The sequence below is a fragment of the Danio rerio genome, chromosome 11 (assembly GCF_049306965.1).
Source record: "Danio rerio strain Tuebingen ecotype United States chromosome 11, GRCz12tu, whole genome shotgun sequence".
In the NCBI taxonomy this organism is placed as follows: domain Eukaryota; kingdom Metazoa; phylum Chordata; class Actinopteri; order Cypriniformes; family Danionidae; genus Danio; species Danio rerio.
The window spans coordinates 40485001-40512636 of record NC_133186.1 but is presented as its reverse complement, the minus strand read 5'-3'; the positions used below and the strand labels follow the sequence as shown (position 1 = coordinate 40512636).

Sequence of the window (27636 nt, the reverse complement as noted above, 5' to 3'; positions counted from 1 at the left end):
CTCCTCTGATGGGTTTGTTTTCTTCTGACTATCAGCTCCAAACTGGCGGCGGATGCAGGACTTGTCACTGTCGCTGTCTGTGTTTACCTGTCTCTCTTGAGATATGACAGGTGGCTGAAATGCACTGTGGGATCAGCCATTAGTTACTCGCTAAACTGTCGTCGGCTCTCGCCGGATTGAATTTGGAAAGTCGTTTTGAGGTGAAACAGCATGCTGTGTTTTCCGACAGAATTACACGGATTTCCTGCAGGTTGCGTGTGGAACGACTGCTGGAATATTAGCAATCGCTTTAGACACGGTTCAGGTGCTCGCGTAATGTTTTTAACTCGCTAAAAAGGGTCATCATCATCTTTTTTTTTGCTTTGGCCAAGAGCTGCTGTTCGTCAATAGTGCGTGAAACTCTAATTAGGCCGCGTTTAAAATGATTGCAGTGTATTTGCCAAGACTTGGTATTTGTTTATCTGGAATAATTGGTTCTAATGATGATGTTTCCGCAGTTTTTGAAATGTAAATTCACGCTCATGGGTCTTATGGGCATATGTTTTTTTCAGGAGCAGCGTATTCTGATATCTTCAAAGAGTCCAAATGTACCTGCTGTTCAGAACTCTTTATATAATGAGACACGGAGAGCAAAAATAGAGTTTAAAATTAGGTGAACTTGTGAACCTGTAACCTAATTTAAATGTATATATGCATATTCATATGGTTTTACTTTGGAATTGTACAGTAAGTATAATGGAAAGGAAACTCTTTGTTCTCTTTTTTTTTTTTTTTTTTATACTTGTGCTGAGAAAAGACCATGGTAATCTCAAGTGTCTCAGAACACATTTCTTCAGTGTCTCATACTGTGCTCAGATTTCCAAGAGTGAAGTCAAGGGTCTGAGATTTCATTCAAGTCACACAAGAGTAAATAAAGCATGCACTTTCATTTTATAGCTCTATAGTCTTACTGTACACTTCCATTTTGGTTTTAAAAGGTGTTTTCGTCATTCTGATTACAAGTGGATGATGGCAAATACAGGGTGTAAAAGCAGGGTTGAAAATACTAAAAGTTGTCTAAAATGCTTTTGTCCACTTCCACTGATAGTTGAAATGTATTATACTGTACATCAGATTGCTTAAAGTGTAAGCGTTCATGTGTTTGAATGCATTCGTTCTTTGGTTGTGAGAAAGTCCACCAAAACAACGTAATCAAGGCTGCCATCCACATTCTTTTCATTCACTTGGCTATTTATTAGTAAGCTGTTATTGTCATTCAATAATATTGCCCATGTGTTGCATTTAAATGTACACCAATGTGCTGATAACTCACATAAGGCAGCTTACTCAAGTAATATTTTGTCTTGTTTACTTGCAAATCAATAGTTTAAAGTGCATCAGCTAGACTTAATTAAAGAGACAGTTCACCCAAAAATGAACAACTTAAATATTATTGTCCAAAATGTAAAACTGTTTGAATTTTTTTCAGCTGAACACAAAATAAGATATTTAGAAGAATGTTAATGTTAAACCAGGAACCAGATCCATTGTATTTTCTTTCTTGCTATGGATGTCAATGGCCATAGTTTTCTAACATTCTTCAAAATACAGAATACCGTATCAGAAAAAGTTTACAAAAAATTCCAAATTTACTTTGACATGTATTTCATTGCAGATAACACAACAAATTATTTAATGTGTTCTTCGTGATTTTTTATTTTATTATTCAAAATTATTTTTCAATTTTGTTTCTAGCAACACATTTAAAAAAAACAATAAAGCATTCACCACTTTGTAATGTTATACATATAGAGACTGAAAAGACCAAGTGATGAAGTGTTTCAGATGTAATTTTGTTGCATTCTTCCTGCAAACAAGTGTTAAGGTACACTGAAAAAATTTATTCAAAGATGATTCCTTGGATTTACTCTTTTTTTTTACGTTAAGTGGTTGTAAAAAATTAATTTGGGCTGAATTTAAACAAACAAATTAAGTTGAACATTACTAAACTTAATTTGTTTGTTTAAATTCAACAAAAGTAAATTGTTTGCAACAGTTCTGCATGCAACACTTTTTTCAGTGATATGCAACAGTATGAAGTCTTCGTTGTTGCATTTTGTGCTTTAAAATGCACCATCGATTCTGTATTGGAGACAAGTCAGGGCTGCAGACAGGCCAGTCAAGTACCTGTATCCCCTTCCTTCACAGCTAGGACTTTGTAATGTGTGCAGAATTTGGTTTTGCATTGTCTTGTTGAAATATGTATTGGCGTTCCTGAAAAAGATACCGCTTAAGATACTGCATCATTCAAATATACAGCATTTAAATTGTAATATTTTAACTTGTACTATCTGAGATGAGAACATTGGGCCAAGATAGCATCAGATTTTGTGGGATATCTCCAGCTCCCTTACTGCAAAGTATTTACCTTGTCTGGATGCACTTAGATCTGTTTTCCTGTCACATTTTTCACACATGCATACTTTAATAAGCCAGCAGACAGCAGGTTAATTCTGTTACATGCTGGATGAAATTGGCATAAGGGGCACAAATCTTCCTGTGACTAACAGTTTATCCTTCAGCTGTTTATGACCTTTCTCTGATAAAGTACCATGTTTACATAACCACATGCATTTTTTGGCCTATAATAAGTTAAGTGCAAGTGCATGTGTTTCTTATTAGCAGATGGACAGATTTGATAGCCAAAAACACTTTAATATCAGATGAACAAGGCCTTGGACAGAGGTGATAATGAATGCTCCTGTTTTATGCGCTGTGAAACTTTTTAGCACTCCTGACTACAAAAACAACTACTCTGTCCTGCATTTTGAAAAGTAATCTCTGACAATGTCATTTTACGTCCTTCACTTACAAAGCGCTGGATGAAAAACCGTCTTTGGAATGCGTGTTGTTCTTCAAATGTTAGATTACGAGTAAGAGGTTGATAAAGCCTCGTGAGTTAAAGCCACAACCACAGATCTTCACATATTTCTCAGAACAGATGTCAGAAATTGAAGAATTACTTTGTACTTCAGGGAACGTATAAAGAAGTGTTCCTGTCAGAGTGTTTTGGGAAACAACAATCCTCACTTCTCTCTTTTTTCTTTTTTGTTATGCTGTAATCTTCTTGCTTGTGACTTGTATTGGTTGAAATTAAACCTGAATTAAAAAGAAATGAAGGAGAAAATGTTGAAACAAAGAAAATAAAAGTAATGAAAAATATTTCTTTTAATCTTCATTATAAACAATATATTTTTCTGGGAAAACATTGTGCATTTCTGAGCATGCTTCATGCAGGTGAGTGGGGTTGACAAACCACCTGTAGGAGACACTTTCCTCTCCATACGCACCAGGCACTCTCTTATACACTCAAAAAATTATGTTTGTTTGTTCAAACCAAGGGCGTAGATTTGCTGTTGACATTGGTGGGGAAATAGATCCTTGGAGCGCATGCATTGAGCAGCACAAATTCTGTTTCATGCGTTTAAAAACATGAATGAATATTTTAAAAATATAAAATAAACACTTAATAATACAAATAACAATCACGTCCCATGCTGCAAAACTCAATTTACATGATTTTACTGCAGTCTGGCTTTGAGGAGGTATGAATGTAAAGAAATTTAGAGAGGTGTGTGATGCAATTTAACTGCTTTATCTCGATTATTGTTTTTCATAATCATGGAGGCCAACGATGTTTTCAAAAGCAGTCCAGTAAAAGAAAAGCCCTCGCCTGATTTTATGCTCGCTTTCAGATTTTATCACAATCTCACCCTGGTATTTACTTGTTTATTTTATTTTTTGGCTTCTGTTTTTGTCTTGCCTGCTTTCTAGAACTGTTCTTCATCTGACTCGAACCCTGTCATCATGGTCAACCCCTCTCTGTGTCTCAAGTCTGCCGACGTACATCGCGAGCCACTGGACAAACTGGTAACAGAAGAAAAGCTGTCTATACGGAGGTAAGCAGTCAGCTGGTAAGTGCAAAAAGGAATGATGTTATACCGCCCTGCAGCGTTCATTTTAAAGACAAAATGCAGCCATATGTACATCTGGCTACATAATTCGCAATCTACTGAAGTGTATATAGGGCTACATTCTTAGAATGACCCTATGTTGCATGTGTTAGTTGCGGGAGTATACAATTACTCATGGGACTCCAAAATAACAGGAAGAAGCTGTGAAATTAAAGCAACTTATATGTTTACCATGCTACCTTTTGTGGGCAGGAGTGGAAGAAAACTTGAATACTGTGAGCGGGAGCGAAAGAAAATAGTATATATTTGGGTGTGAGCAGGACTGAATTTTGCAGGAGCATGACTGAAAAACTGATCCCATACAGGTCTCTACTCTGGAGGTCGCATTTTTAGCTACGTCTGCATAGATTGCGGCAGCATTTATGACAAAAATTAAATAGGCTGTGGCAACCAAGGGTTTTGAAATATAATTGGGTAAACTGGCAGTGGGTGGGTTATAGGGACCAAAACAAACGCAGAGTTTCTAACACTGAACGCACAATTTTCACAATCTACAGTCCAAACACATGCGGTATAGGTGAATAGAATAAGCTAAATTGCTCGTAGTATGTAAATGCGTGAGTGTATGGGTGTTTCCCAGTGTTGGGTTGCGGCTGGAGTGGCATCCACTGCGTAAAACATATGCTGGATAAGTTGGTGGTTTGTTCCACTGTGGCGACCCCTGATAAATACCCTACTGAAAAAAACAGCTTAAACCAGCCTAGGCTGGTTGGCTGGTTTTAGCTGGTCAACTAGGCTGGTTTTAGAGGGGGTTTGGCCATTTCCAGGCTGGTTTTCAGCCATTTTCAGCCTTAGCTGGTCAGGCTGGGAGATGACCGGCTAAAACCAGCTTGACCAACCTAGCCAGGCTGAGAGCCCAGCCAAAACCGGCTATGTCCAGCTTAAACCAGGCTGGTCAAGCTGGTTTTAGCTGGTCATTTTTTAGCCTGACCAGCTAAGACCAGGCTGGAAATGGCTGGAAACCAGCCTGGAAGTGGCCAAAACCCCTCTAAAACCAGGCTGGTCAACCAGCTAAAACCAGCCAACCAGCTTAGGCTGGTTCAAGCTGGTTTTTTCAGCAGGGTAAAGAGACCATGCCGCAAAGAAAACAAACGAATGAATGAATAACTGACTTTAGCTTTGTTTTTTTAGATAAACAGGTATGCTAACTTAGCATGATTGCTAATTATCTGTAAATATAATATGGTATTTTTATGCTTTTGAAGAGCCAAAAACAAACATACAGCACCTTTAACTATGAGCAACAGTTCTCATACTGCTTGGCTTGCCCAAAACCACTGACTAACCTCACGGTTAAAGGTAAATACAGTTAGCAAGTGAACTGTTGCAACCTTTCACTAATGGAGACGGAAAATCAATAGAGTGCTTTAGCTGACTTCACTAATTGGTGAGCGATGAAGCGAAAGCCCAACATAAACCTGTTTTAAAAGAGAAACCCTCTGAAAATGATGTTCCCTTTCTAGATTATCCAGTTTCTTTGCACTGTAGTTACAACTTTCCAAAACAGCTGCTGGCCTAAGCTGGATTTGCAGCCTAGCTAGCATGACATGAATAGCAATACAAGACTTGTTGCATTAACCGTAACTGTATGCTCAACATGCATACCAGAACATTTGTGCCAGTGACTGTTTACTGCTTTCTCTCCATAAAAATCAGTCCCAAAAACGACAAAGAGGCCACTAAATCTGCTTGATTTGTTGTGCTGAGCCACTTTTGTGGAAGATATTCTCTGTAGCAGAGAATATATCAGTCTTATCTACAGTACTGTGTGAGATGCATTCATTTGAACAGTATAACATACAAAATAATGGTTGCATACTGCAAATAAGCGCATTCTCACTAGGTTTTGCATAGCTTCAGTTAATCAAAACAACTGCAAAACATCTCAGCCAGCTTACAATATAAGAAAGATAGCAATATTTAAACATAATAACTATAATTGTTGTTCATAAATGTGTTTATTTTCTGTTCTTCAACACTACTTGATTATTATTTTTTTAATCATTTAATTTACAGTTTTACAACATGAATCATTGCATTGTGTCGGTGTGATGTTTGTATTTGTAACACGTTGATCCAACACAATCTCACGGCAATTCGTAACTTTTTCATTAAGTGGCTAATTCGTACAAATTCGTACGATCTAATTCGTACATTTTAGTACGATTTGCATATCCCCCAATGACGGTTGGGTTTAGGGGTGGGGTTAGGTGCCACGCCTCCTTTTTAAAATCGTACATTTTCTTACGACTGAACTCGTACGAATTAGCCGATAAACTGCCAAAACGTAAAATACTTACGTTTGGACAAGGGATGGACATGGTCAGCAACAATACTCAAGTATTTGTACTTCACAGAAGTACTTCACAGAACTGCCACTCACTGGATACTTTCTCTATTTCAGGCCATTCTCTGTAAACCCTAGAGATGGTTGTGCGTGAAATTCCCAGTAGATCAGCAGTTGCTGAAATACTCAGACCAACCCGCATGTCACCAACAACCATGCCACATTCAAAGTCACTTTTCTTTCCCATTCTGGTGCTCTGTTTGAACTGCAGCAGATCGTCTTGACCATGTCTACATGCCTAAATGCATTGAGTTGCTGCCATGTGATTGGCTGATTAGAAATTTGCGTTAACGAGCAGTTGGACAGGTGTACCTAATAAAGTGGCCGTGTTATATATATATATATATATATATATATATATATATATATATATATATATATATATATATATATATATATATATATATATATACAGTAAAGCCCTAAATTATTCATACCCCAGTAGGGTATTGCACTATGAAGTATTGCACTATAAACAGTAGACCAAGATATCAAATATTACATCATTCATTCATTCATTTTCTTGTCGGCTTAGTCCCTTTAGTTATCCGGGGACGCCACCGCGGAATGAACCGCCAACTTATCCAGCACACAACTCATCTCTTGGAAACATCCACATCATAACCATTCCCAATGGGTTTTCCATTAATAAGTAAAAGCAATAACTACGAAATCTGCTTGGTTGGCTTGATTTGTTGTGGTTTGCTGCTTTACATGGCAGAAATCCCTACTCTGTGTGCCTGTGTGTGTTATTGACAATAGTGGAGTATAAACCTGTGTCATATCTATCAGTCTTGAAGCGCTCTTGGGAGTCGTACACCCGGAGCTCATGAGGCCAGAGTCTATTTTCAGGTCTCATTTCATCTTGGTCCTGCAGCGGCTGAGATTTGTACCAATTAAGGTGATAAAGACAACAGGCTGCCATATTTCTCTCCACACCAAGGCTAGAAAATTGGGGCGGAAAGATCGGGCCAGCAAGAATCCTTGAGAGACCGCGATGATGAATCCTCTCTTTCCTCCACAAGGCAGTGCTGGGCGGCAATATGGCACACTGACCTTTCTCATACAATCATTTTGCTGGTAAAATTGCTTCACTAGAACCCCAGTTACACACTGGTTTAAAAATACACATTTAGGTTTAAATGTTATTGACAATAGCCAAAAAATGCGTTGCTTTAAAATGGAAATCAGACATTGATGTAACAATTCGATCTCATAAATTTGCAACTGTATACCACGGTAGATTAAAGGTTAGTACTGTCGCCTCATGGCTACTGGTACTGTCGTTTTCCCCCACAGTCCAAAGACATGTGCTATAGGTGAATTAGATGATCTAGATTGACCGTAGTGTACGAGTATTTGTGTAAATGTGAGAGTGTATGGGTGTTTCCCAGTATTAGGTTGCAGGTGGAAGTGCATCCACTGCGTAAAACGTGTCCGAATAGTTGGTGGTTCATTCCGCTGTGGCGACCCCTGATAAATAATAGTCTAGCCTGAAGGAAAATTAATGAATGATTTGATTTGACAAAATCGTTTCTCCCCATTGGCTTGTACTGTATCTCCACCCTTTTTATTTATTTACTATTATTTTATTTATTTATTTTAATTATTGTGTGTATATGTTTTACTTTAGTTTGTTTGTTGCTTAGTTTCGATGTTTTGTATTGTTAACTTTTAAAAAATCGCAAAAGAATATATCTAAAAAAAAACTGACGGGCGACAGTGGCTCAGTGGTTTACGGAACCCCGGAAGGGACGTAGTGAAGGAGAAAAAAATTGGCTGGGTGAAAAAAAAAATAATGGGTGAAAGAAAAAAATGGGTGGGAGGAAAATATATATTTCTAAGTTTTTGCGTTCTCTCGCAAAGTTTTGCGTTCCCTCGCAAAGATGTTTTGCGTTCCCTCGCAAATATGTTTTGCGTTATCTCGCAAAAATGTTTTGCATTCCCTCGCAAAGATGTTTTGCGTTCCCTCGCAAAGTTGTTTTGCGTTCCCTCGCAAAACTGTTTCTCCACAAACACTTCCTGTTGACTTCACTCACGTAAACCCTCCCGTTTTTGCTGAAATTCTCCCATATTTTACCATTCTATCCCACTTTCTTTACATTATTGTGTGCTGATTGTCGCCTTTCACTTTGCAACCTCTGAACCAGTAAATGCATGTATAAGCGCTGACTGACAGACGCGCTTCGTACAATAAACTGATCCCAGATCAGCGTCTGTACGCGCCATTTAAAGGGACACTTCTGTTATCAAACAAGTGCGCAGCAAATGAATTTCATGTTTTGTTTAGTTTGATAACAGAGGTGTCTCTGTAAGAATGCACAGATCTATAATGAAAGCAGTCCATTACTTTAGAAACTGTTTGTGCTCATTTAAGAGAAAATAAGCTGTTTAAAATAAAACATGCAGGACGGAGATGTTTCATATTATTCAGTGTATTTGTCTGTTTAAACATACACCCGCTCCTCTGTAAATGGCGTGTACACACGCTGATCTGGGATCAGTTTATTGTACGAAGCGCGTATGTCAGTCAGCGCTTATACATGCATTCACTGGTTCATAGGTAGCATATACGCACAGTAATGTAAAGAAAGTGGGATAGAATGGTAAAATACGGGAGAATTTCGGCAAAAACGGGAGGGTTTACGTGAGTGCAGTGAACAGGAAGTGTTTGTGGAGAAACAGTTTTGCGAGAGAACGCAAAACATCTTTGCGAGGGAACGCAAAACAACTTTGCGAGGGAACGCAAAACAACTTTGCGAGGGAACGCAAAACATCTTTGCGAGGGAACGCAAAACATCTTTGCGAGGGAACGCAAAACTTTGCGAGAGAACGCAAAAAAACTTAGAAATATATATTTTCCTCCCACCCATTTTTTTTCTTTCACCCATTTTTTTTTTCACCCACCCATTTTTTTTCTCCTCCACTACGTCCCTTCCGGGGTTCCGTAGTGGTTAGCACTGTCTCCTCACACCAAGAGCGTCGCTGCTTTGAATACCAGGCTGTGTCAGTTGGCATTTCTGTGTGGAGTTTGCAAGTTCTCCCCGTGTTGGTGTGAGTTTCCTCCGGGTGCTCTGGTTTCCCCCACAGTCCAAAGACATGCGCTATAGGTGAATTGAATAAACTAAATTGGCCTTCAAGAGTTCACACTTAGCTGATGATTGATTATAAAGCTTGTTTGGTATGCTGTCCCGAGAGAGAGCCCTGAGATCCCCCATAAGATCCTTGAGCCCAGAGCTCTCTGTTGTTGCAGGTCGAGGGGGGAGTTTAAGCTGAGGTAGATCTCAAGAACTCCCCTGCTGTAGTAGCTAATGAACAGATTACTCTTAAGATGTAACTACTTATTAGGAGCACATCTATGATGCCGATTTGGATGTAGTCAACTGACTCAAAGGGCACCTATGGTGAAAAATCTACTTCTCAAACTGTTTGGTCAAAATTGGGGTGATAGAAACACACACAGTCCTTTTATTCAATTTAACAACATAAAAACGGTGGACCAATTGGAGCAGTTTTCAGACCGACCGCAACTTTACGTAGGAGAGCGCTCCCCCCGCCCACCAATATTGATTGACAGCCTCGCGTCACGATCATATCCTCAGTTTCTTGTTGCACTTCCGCCATTTTCAGCATGTGAGTCAAAGCGATATCTCTAAAGGAACACCCGTGCTCTATTTTTTGATAAAAGGCTCATTGGCGTCAACACAAGATCAGTATTCTTCACATTATCACTCTAATCGGAATTATTGCTTGCACCTTTTGCGCGGCGATGTGCATGGACACTTCATGTTTCATGTCACTGAGTGTCTGGTGTGCCGTGTAGCAGCGCATTCGGTGCCTCAGTCAAAGTTAATTCAGTGTGTGTGGTTATTAGTCTCGGTGTACAAGCTCGGCACGTGTAAACCGGGACTATACAAAGACACAAATGATTTTGTACTCTCTGCTTGGTCTGTGTCTGGGTCGAACATGTACGGCTGAATGCTCAACCTAGCTTAGCTTAGCTTCTCTCTCTGTCTGTCAGCCTGTCTGTTGCAAACGCAGAGCGTGGGAGCTCTTGGCTCCGCCCCCTTGTTACATTGGGCGGGAAGCCGAAACTGTGAAGCAACACGCCCCTAATACAGCAAACTGTGTAAACGCCCCCTACATGACACTTTTTAACACATTACAATAAAAACATCTGAACTGTGTGTTGAACTGAACCTAAACTGGCACACTCAGAAGAACCATAATATAAATCATAAAAAAGGGGTAAACTATGTGCCGTTTAAGTTTGTTTTTGAGCGGTGGGAGGAAACCGTGAGGCCCGGGGGAATCCCATGTGAGCTCGGGGAGAATGTGTAAACTCCAAACAGAAACATGGCTGGCTTGGTAAGGACCAGTGACGTTCTTGCTAACAACTGGGCCACCGTTCCAACCATCTTAGGAAGTGTGATATGAAACTTAGGGTATTTATTGTGACTAAGGAATCGTCTGATTGGTGAATCATGAATTGGCTAATGCATGACCAGCTGTGTTAATCATAAGCACGCGATCCTCTCAATATTAGTCCATAAATAAACTCCACGTAATGTATGAGTGTGAATTTGTATGGATGTTTCTCAGTACTGGGTTGCAGCTGGAAGGACATCCGCTGTATAAATCATATGCTAGTTCAGTTAGAGGTTCATTCCACTGTGGCGGGCAGGGACTCACAAGAAAATTTTTCTAATTAATTTATATTTTTTATAAATAAAATATATTGAAGGATAGTTCATCGTATACTTACCCTTCAGTAGTTCTGAACCATTTTTCAATACAAAAAACAATACAAACAATAAGGAAAGGGGAAAAAATGGTTGCAGCTTCCAGTTCATGAGGACTTTAAAGGTGCTGTATGTAAATTTTTGACTCTTCTAAAGCATCAAAATTCCATAATATGTTTGCAGATATTTAAGAAACATGTTAAGTGAACATTATTGTTTATCTGAAAAACAATAATGAAGTCAGATTATCTGCTTTGAAAATGTGCGTTACGTGCTGGAACGTCAGTGTTTGTTTTGTTCTTTTAAGTTTTTTTAACCCACCCAATGCCAGTTTCACCCCGAGTTGCCTTTATGGAAAACTATGTATTTTATTCAGTCATGAAGGCTCTCAAAGTAAGCGTATACGTGACCGAAATGCAACCTCCAGTGGACAGTAGCAGACTCTGAAATGAGATGCAGATTCAGAGTTCCACATGAGGTTATTAACTAGCAAATTATATAAATTTTACGAGCGTTAACATTAGGCGAGCAGGTTACATTGTCCTAACAACACGCTGCATGATGAGATTTGCAGTGACAAGCCATTTGGCTGTTTGCAGCCATTCACAAGCACAGAATATGCACTCACTCATGAAATGGTAAGGTTTATAATCTAATGAATACAAATTAAACCTCTTTAACATGATTAAATGTACATGCTAAATCACTTATTTTTGTTGGTTTTGAGTCTAAAAGTCTCGAAAGTCAGCACGCTCCTGTTGGTCCTCAATATCGTAACCTGCGCTTGCGTTTGTTTTGATTCAGGAATGCAATACCTTGTTCAACCACTACTTACTGTTCATACTTACATACTGCACCTTTAATGTAATGGCTTATATTTACTTTTTAAATCATGCATGTTTCAGCTTGATTTTATTGTGCTGCGATCTTATTCACAATTAAGGTGATGATGTCAACATGCTGCCATATTTCTCTCCACACCAAGGGTAGAAAATTGAGGTGGAAAAATTCAATTCACCTTTATTTGTATAGCACTTTTACTATGTAGATTGTCAATGCAGCTTCACAAAAAAGATCATATTGATGGAGCCAGCAAGAGTCCTTGAGAGAACTCAATGCTGAATAATACTCCTCCTCCACAGGCCAGTGCTGGGTGGCAACGTGACACACTGACCTTTCTCATACTATCACTTTGCTGGTTAGATTCATTTACTAAAATCCCAGTTTCCGCATTAATGCTCTGCGGGGGCAGATTTTCAGTTCTTTTGGAGCCTGCTCTTGGAGTGGACTCAGCTGGTGAGCTCCCTCATCCACTCAGTTAGGGCTTAATTCGATGTGTTATCGGTGCTCCAGGAACCGGTTTGTGGCTAGAGATATGAAGCGCACTCATGCTGTGATGGATGTGTTTTCTGTGAATTTAAAGAGCTCGCCGTGCTGTCAATGGTTGGAAATGGCTCTTTCACGCTGCTGTCCTTGACCCGGCTTATATTTTCATTAGAAGCCTCTTGACAAAAGGCACTGTAAACGAAATAAAGCTCCAGCCACTGATCTGATACTGATGAAAGGTGAATGAGTCATCGGCAGAGCAAATCGGCTGAGAACTGAGCTGCGCATTGATGGAAATCCAATGAAAACACTGAATAATGCATCTCCCTTCAACAAACACTTCATTTATTGAATGCTTACAAATACTTTTTGGGTAATACTGTGTTATTCCAAAAGCTTTTGATTGGGTTTAGTCAATTAATACAGCAAATCCAATCTCAAACAGTTTAGGGTATTACAACAGGAATATTTTTGAACATGAGGCTTAGTAATTTAGGGCTCTATTTTAACGATCTAGGTGCAAAGTCTAAAGCGCAGGAAGCAAAACCATCAAGCTATTTTAAGGACAGGAAAATCCGCTCTGTTAATGAGTTATATGTGTGTTTTGAGCATAAACTAATCAGAGTCTCATCTCCTATTCAGTTTAAGAGTCAGTTGCTTCGCGCCATGGCACATTTGCTATTTACATGGCGGACTTTGTAAGTGGAAAAACTGAACGCTTAACTAGTGAGAAAACCGTAAAACAGCACATCTGCAGCGAGAGGATAAAGAACGAGCCTCTTCCATTCAGCCTTTTTTTCACTTTCTCTCTTTCGTGGATAAAAAACGGTGTTGTAGGCTATTTACAGGCATCCAATAGCCTACATGTTTAATTTTGTTTGTTAAGCGCAAAGATTTGTTTTTATTTTTTCAGTTCTAATTTCCAGAAAACTAATAAATGCACTAATAAATTAGCAATAATAACGAAGTGTGGTCAAAAAGTTATATCCAAACCAGGGCCGTCTATAGAATTTCATTCTAATAAAATTAATATTCATGCAAAAGATTACTTAAATTATCCTAGCATCACTCCAGTTGTGTTTTTAGATTGTTACAGTAATTTGTTATTTATTTGGAATAATAATTGTATAATAACAATAATACTGTTATTTATTTATAGTTATACTTACATACACACACACACACACACACACACACGTGCTATGCCCTATATGGTCCACAACCTGACAGGTGGACAAATCTAAACTTGTTTGTATTAAAACAATTATAAATATGCATATAATAAATACTACTGCTAATAATAATAACATTATACAAAAGCAAGTTGTCCTGAATAAACTGAAAAAAAACATGAAGAAAGCACGAGGCTTTGCAGAAAATAATAATTTTTGTAACATTTTCGTCCTTTAATTCTTTTTCATTTGTAAAGATATTTGTGTATTGCTGCATCCTGCGTGTTTTAAGCGATGTGTAAGCAAGGCACACAACTAACACACTCTGCACTGCGGCTCTCAGCTGGTCTATTGCACAGTCTATTTTAGTTCCTCAAAATAGCAACACGCCATTAATGCACCTCAACACATCTCTTTTTTAGACCGAAACACCCATGAGTCCACAAAGAGGTGCAAAAAGATTTGCTATTTATACAACGTGGAGCCAAACGTGAAAATTAAGTTTGCGTTAGTCTGAAAACAACAACACTTCGGGACAAACACATGTGTAATGAGTGTATAATAGGGCCCATAGACATCATCTGGAAATTTGTTCTCATTGTAGATATGTATATTTAATATAACATGAATTATTGTATTATGTCAACAGAGATATTAATTATTGCATAATGTAAATACCAAGCTTAAATATATACAATGCATTCAATCATTTAAATGTAATAAATGGCATTTTATAAATATAATACATATCTTAAAATGTTTCAGTTTATTAAGATCTGGTTTATAAAATGGAAAAAATTATATAATGGTGTGTAAAATATTTAGTCTATTAAATGATTTTTGTGTGATTTTGTTTATTTCTATGTTTTAATTTTAGTATTAATTTTGAGCTTTACAATTAAATCAATTTTTTCATTTATTCAAACATTTGATCATTCATTCTTAGTATAAATTATTTTTTAATTATCTTTTATTCTTTTTTTCCAATGACTATAGCATTTTTATTTTTATTATCATTTAAATGATCATTGTTCTAATTTATATTGTTCTAAATTATTGTTGTTATAAATTAATTAATTATAACTCATATTCAATATCAGCCTGCATCTTGGCATTTTAATCAGCAGCTGCTTAACACATTTTTGTTTGGTGGTGACATTGAATGGATCATTTCAATCAATGAGTCTCTTTCTGAACGAATCACTTGAGTCAGTCACTTTGAATGGATCATTTGTGATTTGTTTGCTAGAAACTCACTCTGAATGAATCATTTGAATCAATAAGTTAACAAAAGCTTACTATGAATGGATCATTTGTGAATTGTTCGCTAGAGACTCACTCTGAATGAATCATTTGAATCAATGAGTTGTTATCTATAGACTTACTATAAATGGATCATTTGTGAATTGTTCGCTAGAAACTTTTAATAAATCGCTTGAATCAATGAGTTGTTATCTAAAGACTTACTATGAAGGGATGATTTGTGAATTGTTCGCTAGAGACTCACTCTGAATGAATCACTTGAATGAATGAGTTGTTTACAATAGACTTACTATGAATGGATCATTTGTGATTTGTTCGCTAGAAACTCACTTTGACTGAATCACTTGAATCACTTAAATCAATGAGTTGTTAATTATAGACTCACTCTGAATGAATCATCTGTGAATTGTTTGCTAGAAACCCTCTCTGAATGGATAATCTGACTCAGTGAATCATTACAGACAAACTCTGAACAGATTATTTGAATCTAAGTTAACTACAAACTCAAAACTTGAGTAATTTAATTAATTCAATCATATTAAATCATACTTACTCCTATTTAATCTTACTGAATCATCTTGCTTAATGATAACAATAACATTAACATATTTATTATTGTCTAAATTGTGATTGTACTCTGATTGAACTAATTGATATTGTTCTAAATTATTGCTGTATTTATTTAATTTACATATATTTGATTTCAGCCTACATCTTTGCATATTAATCAGCAGCTCACACATTTCTATCTAGTCCTTCGAACAGGCTGAAGATTCATTCACACTGCCAGCTTTCGATCGCTGCATGTCGCCAGTCTCTCTCTCTCTCTCTCTCTTTCTCTCTCTCTCTTTCTCTCTCTCTCTCTCTCTCTCTCTCTCTCTCCAGTAGGGTTTCCTTCTTCTGGTTGCCGTAGTAACAGTAGTGAACCTCTTGGCTGCTGAGATGCTGTTCACTCCATGGTTTTATTTCACTTGATTTGTACCGCTGATAACAAACAATACTGCTGGTTTAAAATGCCAAATTAATTGTACAGTGTTATCACATGATTTTTTTAATAATGTTTAAATCCAGAAAAATTTGCCATTTTAACTAGTGATATAGAGTGTGTGCTGTTTGTTCTTGTTAATGACGTCCCACAGCCTTGAATTCTGGTTTGGTTTTATAGAAAACAGGGAAACACCAATGCTTTAATATGTTGTGTGTTTTATTAGACTGCACAGAGAAGCTGACATGTATTTATTATGGGAAAACAGAAAGCTGCTTCTTCCCAAAAGAATCATGACCAGAAGAACTAGAATTGGTGGACTGTGGCATAATAAAAGCTCTGTTGCTTTTGTGTCCCGTCACACTTCTCTTTCATTTGACTTTGAAAGTGAGTCATTAGACTAGCTTTTAATTGATCATTTGAATCAGTGAGTCATTAGACTAGCTTTAAATGGATCATTTAAATCAGTAAGTCATTAGACTAGCTTTAAATGGATCATTTGAATCAGTGAGTCATTAGACTAGCTTTAAATGGATCATTTGAATCAGTGAGTCATTAGACTAGCTTTAAATAGATCATTTGAATCAGTGAGTCATACGACTAGTTTTAAATGGATCATTTGAATCAGTGAGTCATTGGACTTGCTTTAAATGGATCATTTGATTCAGTGAGTCATTAGACTAGCTTTAAATTTATCATTTGAATCAATGAGTCATTAGACTAGCTTTGAATGGATCATTTTAATCCATTGAATTGTTGGTTCACAAACAAATGCAAGCAGATTTGTCCTCTTAACAAATAAAGTGTTTTTTTGTGCAATTTATGAACTAATTTTAAAAGGTTAAGATTGAGCTAATCACAACTGTAATTGCTTATCTCATCTTACTGGCCTGAAGGTGAGTAAATTAACAGCAGATTTATATTAGATGTACTGATTTGAACAAAGTTTTTCAGAAATTAAGTACAGTGGCTTCTTGTATGTCAAAAGTTCAACGTAATTTTGTTTTCTCAGTTCACGACCGCTTTAAGTTCAATTTCTTGCTGCCGAGAAAACACATATTAGTTGATAAATCGTATTTAGCAACTACATAGCAACACCCTGGCAACCTAACCCACATACCCTTTCGGAAAGTGTATAATCTAGTCCCAATTTCTTTGCTCAGATGTCATCAAACTCATCACCACATTGCGCATGAGAGGCTGAACTGCTCATCCATGCTGATTTGAAAGCAGTATTTTCCAGGAAGTGTGGAGGATCAGTCATGGTCCCTCATCTTCCACTTTCACACCTGAGTTGCACTCTGCCCCAGGCATCTCCAGCCTCCACTATTAGATAAAAGTCTGAAAAGTGCAAGCATCAGCAAGAGAGCTCACCAGGCCATGTCTATCAGCCGATAAAGCCACACATCCACTCAGTGCTGGCCGAACTGCACAAATCAAGCACCAAAAAATATTCCAGGAATAATATTTTAGTTGTCGATTTCAATATTACTTGATTCGATGCAAAGATTTTAGGTGTATGCTACTTGATTGCAACTTAATGGTGCTGTATGACTCATCTAAAGCATAAAAATGCCATCAAATGTTTGCAGTTATTTAAGAAACATGCTAAGTGAACGTTCTTGTTTATCTGAAAAACAATGCTGAAGTCAGATATTCTGCTTTGAAAATGTGAAATATGTGGCAGAACGTCTGTCTTTGTTTTGGTTCTTTTAACCCGCCCACTGCCACTTTAGCCAATTATATATCAGCACCTCGGGTTGCCTTCATGGAAAGCAGCGTATTTGATTCATTCAGTCAGAAAGGCTCTCAAAGCATACAACTGTGACCAAAATGTGAACCTCTAGTGGACAGTAGCAACCTCCGAAATGAGACGCAGATTCAGAGTTCCACATGAGGTTATTAATTAGCAAATAATATAAATATTACGAATGTAAACATTAGGAGGGTACATTGTAACCCCATGTCCTAACAACATGCTATGTGACGAGATTTGCAGTGATGAGCAATTTGGCTGTTTGCACCAGACGAAACACCACAGAAATTTAAATACAGCCATTCAGAAGCACAGAATAGTGCACTCACTGCATTCCAACAAAATGGTAAGTTTATAATCTAATTAATACATATTAAACCTCTTTAACATTATAAAATGTAGTTTAAGTCAGAATTATTAGCCCCCCTGAATTATTAGCGGCCTGTTTTTTTCCCCCCCAATTTCTGTTTAATGGAGAGCAGATTTATTCAACACATTTCTAAACATAATAATTAGCAAGTCATTTCTAATAGCTGATTTATTTTATCTTTGCCATGATGACAATAAATAACATTTTACTGGATATTTTTCAAGACACTTGGCAGGTTAGGGTAATTAGGCAAGTTATTGTATAACGATGGTTTGTTCTGTAGACTATCGGACTATCTTTTAAAAAATGGCTTAAAGAGGCTAATAATTTTGTCCCAAAAATGGTGTTTAAAAAATTAAAAACTGCTTTCATTCTAGCCGCAATAAAACAAATAAGACTTTCTCCGAAAGAAAAAATATTATTAGACATACTGTGAAAATTTCCTTTCTCTGTTAAACATCATTTACTGTAGGAAATTTTTGAAAAAGAAAAAAAAAAATTAAAAGGGCGGCTAATAATTCTGACTTCAACTGTACATGCTGATTCAATGATACTGTACGTGTTGGCTTGCACTAAGTCACAGTTCTGTTTTCAATTTCAGACGGTTTATTTTATTTTCAGGATCTGAGGTAAACCATCTGCTGCTGCTTTCAGTAGTATGGCAATAAATGTTAAGTAAAATGGCATTCAAACTCACATTATTAGCAATCAACACAGAGTTATTAACTATACAGACTCATTCGGATCATCAATAGGAACGTTTGTAAATAGTTTCCAGTTTCCAACAAACAACTAACAGTAATGAAAATCTAATTTTTCTGTTACAATTATGAATCCTAATATTCTGCATGAATTACATACCATCAGTGGGTTCAAGCTGATATGATCTCCTGTTTTTGACAGTTTTTGAAGTGAATTTTGGGACTCATTTTGATTTAATCGTTTATGAACTGTTAACTAGACTCACTCTGAAAAGATCATTTGAATCAGTCAATTGATTCACTTTGAATGAATCAATTGTGATCTTTCCAGTGAAGACTTGTTTTGAATGGATCATTTGAATCAGTGAAAAATGAACTTCAGACTTACTCTGAAATGATCATTTGAATCAGTAAATAGTTAACTACAAACTCACTTTGAATGAATTTTTTGTGTGATGTTTGCTAGAAACTCATCAGTGAATCATTTGAATCAGTGTGTCATTAATACAGACTCGCTTTGAACTGATCCTTTGAGTCATTGAGTCATTAACTACAGACTCTTTCTGAACAGACAGTGTCAATCAGTGAGTTACCAATACAGACTCTTTTTTAATGAATCATTTGTGAATTGATTGCTCTGAATGGATCATTTGAATCAGTGAGTTGTTACCTACAGACTCACTCTGAACAGACTGATTGTTCACTGGAAACTCACTCTAAACAGATTATTTGCATCAGTGAGTGAATAATATGAATCAGTGAGTCATTAACGGATTGTTTGAATCACTGAGTTGTTAACTATACAGACTCATTCAGATTGTCAATTGGAACGTTTGTAATTTGATCACCGGAAAACTCTGGAAACCAGATTACTCGAATCAGTGAATCATTTGCAACACACTCACTTTAAAATGAATCAGTGAGTCATTAGATCAGCTTTAAATGGATCATTTGAATCCATTGAATTGCTGATTCATAAACAAATGCAATCAGATCTGTCCACTTAACAAATAAAGTGTTTAGTACGATTTATGAACTAATTTAAAAGGATAAGATTCAGCTAATTACAAATTAACAACCTCATCTTGCTTTCCTGAAGATGAGTAAATTAACAGCAGATTCCTTTCGACTGAACTGAGCTGAATTTCCCTAAAGCAGAAATCCAGTCGACATATACAGTGCAATCCCTGGCCTGTATTCCAGTTATGTCAACTTGTGCTGTTCTGTTATGTGGCTTTATGATTCACTGAAGACTCCGCAGCCTGAAATACTTTCATCATCCCAAGGAGTGCATAAATCAGCGCTAAATTAGCAGGGTGTTTTTATCAAGAGGCCGCGGCTCGCCTCTCTGGATGAAGCAGACTGAAAAATGATCACCAGGACGCTACAGATTTCTCACCCCATGGCCTCTCGTTTGCATTTCATCCCATGCATGCTAATTACGTGGTATGTTAATTTTTTGTGATTTTTTAATTGGCAATCAAGTTTCACAAAACGCTCCTTTTTTTTGTCCCGACCAAGTACCAGCTTTATAATTAACTCACAGTTGTCATCCTCAATGTGAAATCTCGCCCATGGACCAATATCAACATCCACTGTATGATGAGAAGAGTTAGATTAGATTACTGAGACCATTATGCCCAGTTTTGGGTGATTTTTCATGGGTGATTTTATCTCTTGTCTTTTCTAAATTTAGTTTATGAGGCACAGATAGAATCTGCAGGCGTTTATCTGCAGATTTTAGGAGACAAACTGCTGAATTATCCGGAATGGCTTTAAATGTGAGTTTTGTCATTTTTAATATTAGATTACACTTATGTGAATAAGCTTTTTCATCAAAAAGCGTACTTTTATTTTTAAATATTGGTGGTTTAACTGCAGTTTTTTTAGCAAAAGCTTAAGGAAATCATGCATATTTTCCCCCATAATTAACAGAAAGCACCCTAGTGTCAATAGTTGACTCATTAATTGTCATTTTAAATCCTTTTACACAATCCTTCACCACTTGCTAGCAAGATTAAGTATTAAAATTAAATCAAATTTTGTTCTTTAATAAGTCCAGATCAGAATAAGAGAATTACCAACCTACGTCACACATGATGTCCCATGAGTTCAATTGCTCGACTTTAAAAAATGCTCGACATAAGGTAAAGTTCACGATATGCTGGGGGGTGTTGGTATTTCGTAGGTTGCTAGGCAACCATTAATCGTTTTCTCAGAGGATGGGATGACAAGCTGGTAAAACATTGCTGTCGCTCTGATACAAGTTTTATTTATGGAAAAGTACAAAGCACTGCAGTGTTTGTGTGTTCTGTGTTTGTTTGGGAAAACTAATCTTACCCAAATGTGAATATTCCATACAAGCTGAAGCTGATTGGTCAGTTCTTGTCACGTGACTTGCGGTGCGCTCGCTGGCCGGGGTTCATCAGTGCGAGCGCATCACACCATTTGTGCGCGCAAACCGCACACCTCTGTTGGAAACAACAAACTTGTGCAAACTCTAGAAATACGGGATATGAGAACGGCCCCTAAAAGCCCATCGTCATTTGTGATCTCCATCAGTTGATTTTCTTGCACAGACATGCTGGATTCACCTGATTTGTTGACAAATGGGTTGCAGATCCATTCCTTGGCAGTTCCTTCGCTTGGCCTTTTCCCCTTGGCAAAGGAACTTTCCAAAGACGTCTGTTTCTGACTCATTTAGCTGCTTTTAGGTTTATTTTGGGCGCGAAAGTGACCGAGATATAAGCAAGAGAATAGTCATTTTTCAAAATAAAAGATCGTTCAGACTCAAATGATAATAAAACTGAAATAATTAATGATTTCTTGTGCAGCCTGTTTCCAATTGATCCACTGACCGATGGTTGAGGACCACTGAGCTAGGGGCAGGGCCGGAGTGGGACTGCTTTTCAGCCCTGGAGTTTCAAGCCTCAGACCGGCCCACCTCAGTTTACGACTGACTATATTAAAATAAGGACATTTCCATTTCAGTTTCTAATTACAATATCACGTCTTTTTAAAGAAAACAGCTGCTTTAGAACTTCAAATGTTCAACAACTCTAACAGTATTATATGTCTTAACAATAAAAATGAGAAAAAAAAAAAAAAACATACTCAGACGAGAATCAAACCCCGATCGGCAGCGTCGTAATCTAACACGCTAACCACTGGACCACAGAAGTTGTAGTTAAATACCAAAAATTGCAGGCTACTTATATATAAACAAAGCAGAGCTACGGTAAAATAATGAATAAGAAGACTGGTCAAATAAATAAATTAATTTAAAAAGTGTGACTGCGGAGAGCAACAGATTCTGAAGCTAGGGACACCGGCCCTCGTGGCCAAAAAACGGACCGGCCCACTGGGAATTCTCCCGGTCCTCCCGATTAGCCAATCCGGGCCTGGCTAGGGGATAAAATGAACTAAGGCAACATGATCATTCTACTAATTGTCAACTGCTAAGAAATCTTTTAAATACAACCCGACCCCCACTAAGCTCGCTGAGGCCCCCTTGTGGGCCGGGACCGCCCTGTTGGGAACTGCTGCTATAGAGTAAGGAGGTGGGAAGTTTCTACAGGTGGTTTATCAAGCCCACTCACCTGTGTGAAGCTCATTACATAAATGCAGTAGTTTTTGTGTGTTTGAGTGATTGTAAGAAAGCGTCTGGTGCGAATGTACAAAGCTACATGGTGCAAGTCTCGATTAAGGTGTCAGAAAGATTAAGTGTATTTATTTGAATCTCTTACTTTATCAGCTGAAAAGTTTAATTACAGTAACTAAATTACTACACCCAACACTGACACATTTTTTCCCATATCTCTCATTGTGTTTTCCCATGTAAATATAAAATAAGAGCTAACAATCGATAGATAGTTTGCTTTTATATTATCGTACGTGCTACAGTAAAGAGCAACAAAGCTAACCAGTGTATCCGTAACAATTCTTATTCACCAGCAGCTCGCTTCAAAACACTGATCAAAGGCAGACTACTGCAAATATAACTAGATTAAACCTGCCGGCCTGTTAGCTAATCTAGTTTGTCTCTCTGATACAGAAAACTAGTTAATGCCAACATTATAAAAACATCGAAAAATGCCACAGCATGAGTGTCTGCGATGCCCTTGGAGAATCAACATCCTAAGAAAAAGAAAAAGTCCTTCAGCACACAGTGTTTATATGTGTGCGCTTTAATAAGGTCTCCAATTTGACCTCCATCACCTCCGGCAGCATAATTGCATCCCACACAAATCCCAAGATCAAAGGTTCTTTTAAAGTTATTGACACCCTACTTAGTTCACAAATGAGAGTCGCACCATGCATAAGCGGAAAGCACTCCGAATTCCCAAGCATCCCTTCAGCTGATCTGAAATCAGTCGCTATGGAGCTTCTGATTGCATTTGTGTAGCGGTTTGAAACATCAAACTGCGCCCCGGGCACCTGCTGTTCTCTGTTGTTGTTAATGCGCTGTCCTCAATCCCAGCATGCTTAGGAAGCAGCATCTACTATTGCAACATAAAAGTAGCATTTCTTTTGACATTGTTCATTATTAACTGCACTTGGTGGACTGCGCAGCACAAAACACGTCCTTTCATTGTGTGCATCTTTCATGTTTTATCACTAAGACGCCCTTAACGTCGGTCTGCGTGCTGTAATTACTTCTTGCGGGTTATCAGCACAAGCGGGTCAGGTCTCCAGTGGACGCGCAAACACAAGTCTGGACGAGTGGCGGTGGAAATCTGGGGCGAGCTGGAGCTTGATGTTGTGATTGGCATCGCCTGGTTTAAAAGAAGGACTCTGGGTGCTATATATAGATTAATTATTGTTGCACAAAGACGTCCTTCTGGAGTGTTTGCAGATAAGATGTTTACAGACTAGACTAAAGAGAAAAGGGAGGAGGCCGACAGGACTGAGCGCCACTCAGAGTTAAACTGAGAACGCCTTTGAAACCGTACCATAGGGAGGTAAGGTCGCAGACGGGAGTCAATTTTTTATAAATCAATTTAACAATTTACAGATATTTTTGTTATATTTTAGGAATAATTTTAGATACAATAATATTTAATCCTTCAATCATTCTTCTTCAGCTAAGTCCCTTTTTTATCAGGGGTCAACACAACGAAATGAACTGCTAACTATTGCAGCATGCAGTGGATGCCCTTCCAGCCAGAATCATGCATGTACTAGAAAACACCCATAAACACTAACATTCACACACAGACTCATATGGCCTATATTGTTCACCCAACTCACCTAAAGCGCGTGTCTTTAGACTGTGGGGGAAACCGGAGCACTTGGAGGAAACCCACGCCAGCACAGGGAGAACATGCAAACTCCACTGAGAAACCAGCTCAAACCAGCGACCTTCTTGCTGTGAGGCGACAGTGTTAACCCACTTTCAAAATGTTTGAAACTTTTGATGATATTGACTTTGATTGTTTGACTTCTGCTAACATATATTAAATGCTAATTTTTTTGTCACATGTTCATTTTTAATGCATAAATCATTTACATATAATAGAAATGGGCATTTATGCAATGGTATGTAATATTTACATTAAATGTATTAATTTTTATGTCAGTTTGTAATGATATAAATGCTTAAAAATTGTAATCTAATAATTTTAAAGACCTTATATAGGCTAAATTATATATATATATATATTGTCTTGGCATGTAGACATGGTCAAGACAATCTGCTGCAGTTCAAACCGAGCATCAGAATCGAGACGAAAGGTGATTTAAGTGACTTTGAAAGTGGCATGGTTGTTAGTGTCAGTCGGGCTGATCTGAGCAGTTCAGAAACTGCTGATCTACTGGGATTTTCACGCCCAACCATCTCTAGGTTTACAGAGAATGGACCGAAAAAGAGAAAACATCCAGTGAGTAGCAGTTCTGTTGGTGCAAGGGCCTTGTTGATGCCGGAGGTCCGAGGAGAATGGCCAGACTGGTTCCAGCTGATAGAAAGGCAACAGTAACTCAAATAAGCACCTGTTACAACCGAGGTCTGCAGAAGAGCATCTCTGAACACGTCCAACCTGGTGAAAACGTTGCCTGGTCTGATGAGTCTCAATTTCTGCTGCAACATTCGGATGGTCGGGTCAGAATTTGACATCAACAACATGAAAGCATGAATCCATCCTGCCTTGTATCTATGGTTCAGGCTTGTGGTGGTGGTGTAATGGTGTGGAGGATATTTTCTTGGCACTCTTTGGACCCAATAGTACTAATTGAGTATCGTGTCAACGCCTCAGCCCTCCTGAGTATTGTTGCCGACCATGTACATCCCTTTATGACCACAGTGAACCCATCTTCTGATGGCTGCTTCCAGCAGAATAACGCACCATGTTATAAAGCATAAATCATCTCAGACTGGTTTCTTGAACATGACAATGAGTTCACTGTACTCAAATGGCCTCCACAGTCACCAGAACTCAATCCAATAGAGCACCTTTGGGATGTGGTGGAACAGAAGATTCGCATCATGGATGTGCAGCCTACAAATCTGCTGCAACTGCATGATGCTATCATGTCAATATGGACCAAAATCTCTGAGGAATATCTCCAGTACCTTGTTAAATCTATGCCACAAAGGATTAAGTCAATTCTGAAGGCAAAAAGGGGTCCCGCCCGGTACTGGTGTACCTAATAAAGTATTTGCAATATTTGTAAATGTGCAATATTAATATTGAGTATTTCAGATTCATCCTTTTCCACCTGTCAGTTATATACATTTTTGTGTACACAACACACACATATGCACAATATAGATAATATTTGTAATATGATATATGCTATAATGTTTTAATAAACTTAATTTAAACAAGTTATATATGCCTAAATATTATGAATAAAACACAATATATAATTAAAATTGCTCTTATAAGCAGACTAAAAAAAATCTGAAATTAAATATTTATAAACGTAACGCATTTGTTGAATTTGACGCTAATTATTAAGTGCCTCTTCCTGTCATTCCATCTCAGCTTCCTGTGGGGCGTGGCCAATTATTCACTCCAAACTCGCACTTTTGAAAAGCACCCAGCGCTTAAATTGTGAATTTTCCTCAACTTTTTTTCTAGGTTAATAAACATCAACATGAACCCCGAGAGAAAAGACTCCTGCAACTTTTAATTCCAGCACAGGAAGCGTCGTTTGCTTAGACGCTACAATGAGATGGTCTGAATGTAGGTTATCATCATCATCAGACGCACTGGAGCCCCCTCGAGCGCTCCCGAAATTAATGTCAGAATGACGAATATGATGAAGGGCTGCGCTGAATATTTCATGTATGACCCATATGAGGGGAAGGAGAGAGAGGTAGAGATGCTGGAGACCGAGCTGTGCTGATGCTGCCGACAGACTCACTGAGGAAGGGTCTTTTTTTTCCTTCCACGCGCGGATTATTACTGCTCTGCACCGCTTGAAGATCCAGGGAAGCACCCGAGGAGAATCGGAAGAAACCGAAGCCCAGACCCCGAAAAGTAAGTGATTCGTTTCCAAACCTCTGCGCTTTGATGTGGTGAATAAGAGGGATACATACGGAGATGTTCAATGTATTGACTGTTTACTGTAAATACAGCCTTCAGCACTTTTATATTGCGGTGATACTGTATTTACTGTACGCGTCTTGCAAGTCGACCTACATTGTGCTGTTGTTATTGTATGGAGCTGGCTGTAAATTGTAGTTATTATTGCAGCTTGAGCTGTTTACAGACTCCAGACAAACTTTACTGTGTGGATATTTAGTCATACAGTACCCATATGTCGTGATGAAAAAGATTAATGAACATATTTATGCAAGCTATGAACATGCATTATATTGTTGTTATCTTGGACACTACATTATTGTCATTATTCAGTATTAAAACTTTTAAATGGCTTTTATGAATATCCATGTTGTTTTTCCTCAGAAATTTTCATTATAGCACCAAATCCTTGAAGGCAAGCATAAAACAAACCTATAACATTTCTAGGAATGCACCGATATGGATTTTTAGGCCGATATTGATAACCGATAACAAGGGCCAGACAGAATCTGCGGACATTTTGTCTTGGATTTATGCGGAATGTTTTTGGAAGTATCATAACTAAAAATAGTATCTATAACATAACAAATAAATTATTTTAACTGTTATTTAGTGTTTACAATACAAATCCAATTAGATCCACTCAATTGTTAAACAAAGCAAGTATTTAATATAATATATTTACTAAAAGACAGAAAATATTTACTTTACAAACTGTATTGTAAATAAATCAAATGAACATGTTCATATTTGTCAATAATATTCCTGAGATGTATTTAAAAACTGAACAAATATAAATTTACAAACATTTACACAGGTAAATAAAGACTAATTGATGGGCTAAAAATCTGCGCATTTCTGCTCGTGCAGATTCTGTTTGAGCCTACCAATAACTTTAGATTTGGAGGCCAACAACCGATATGTAGATCAATAAATATAAATATTTCAAAATGTTATATTTTATACGGTGAACAACTGATTTTATTTTAAAAACTTCATAAAAGATATTCACGCTTTTACATAAATCAGCTTGCCAAAAAGAAATTATTTCATTTTCTTCATCACAAATTAACATGTAACTTGACTGTTGCATAAAAATAATCGGTTAAATAACAAAACAAGATTTAATTTACAAACAAGTTAAATAATTATATTTGAAATAAAATGAAATCGAAAATTAAAGTTTTTTTAATGCAGCACAGCAATAACACACAAACTTTCTGGGAATAGACTTTAAAGGAATAAACAATTTGAGCTTATAGTGCAGGGGTGTCAAACTCAATTCCTGGAGGGCCGAAGCCCTGCACAGTTTAGTTCCAACCCTGCTCCAACACACTTACCTGTAGGTTTCAAACAAGCCTGAAGGACTCAATTAGTTTGATCAGGTGTGTTTAATTAGGGTTGGAACTAAACTGTGCAGAGCTCCGGCCCTTTT

General features: G+C 37.6%; 2 protein-coding genes and 2 long non-coding RNA genes across 5 annotated transcripts in view; 3 read left to right on the top strand and 1 right to left on the bottom strand.

Annotated features, from left to right (window-relative positions):
* Nucleotides 1–3938, top strand: part of LOC141376663 (uncharacterized) — a 39602-nt gene extending 35664 nt beyond the window's left edge. Inside the window, exon 3 of the long non-coding RNA XR_012387339.1 lies at nucleotides 3814–3938. This is a non-coding gene — a long non-coding RNA (uncharacterized lncRNA). The remainder of the gene's footprint in view (nucleotides 1–3813) is intronic.
* The window catches only part of sox13 (SRY-box transcription factor 13), a 675553-nt gene that overhangs the window by 335166 nt on the left and 312751 nt on the right, over nucleotides 1–27636 (bottom strand). The gene's annotated exons all lie outside the window — the stretch shown is intronic.
* LOC141376665 (uncharacterized) lies at nucleotides 19359–24252 on the top strand. 2 transcript variants are annotated; one of them, XR_012387341.1, is made up of 4 exons: nucleotides 19359–21560; nucleotides 22085–23636; nucleotides 23780–23852; nucleotides 23945–24252. It is a non-coding gene; the product is annotated as an uncharacterized lncRNA (long non-coding RNA). The 2 variants fall into 2 exon arrangements; XR_012387342.1 differs by having other exon boundaries at nucleotides 23760–23852; nucleotides 23945–24247.
* The window catches only part of klhdc8a (kelch domain containing 8A), a 50369-nt gene continuing 48389 nt past the window's right edge, over nucleotides 25657–27636 (top strand). The window contains exon 1 of the mRNA XM_021472502.3: nucleotides 25657–26156. The gene's annotated coding sequence lies outside the window, so the exon portion shown is untranslated. The remainder of the gene's footprint in view (nucleotides 26157–27636) is intronic.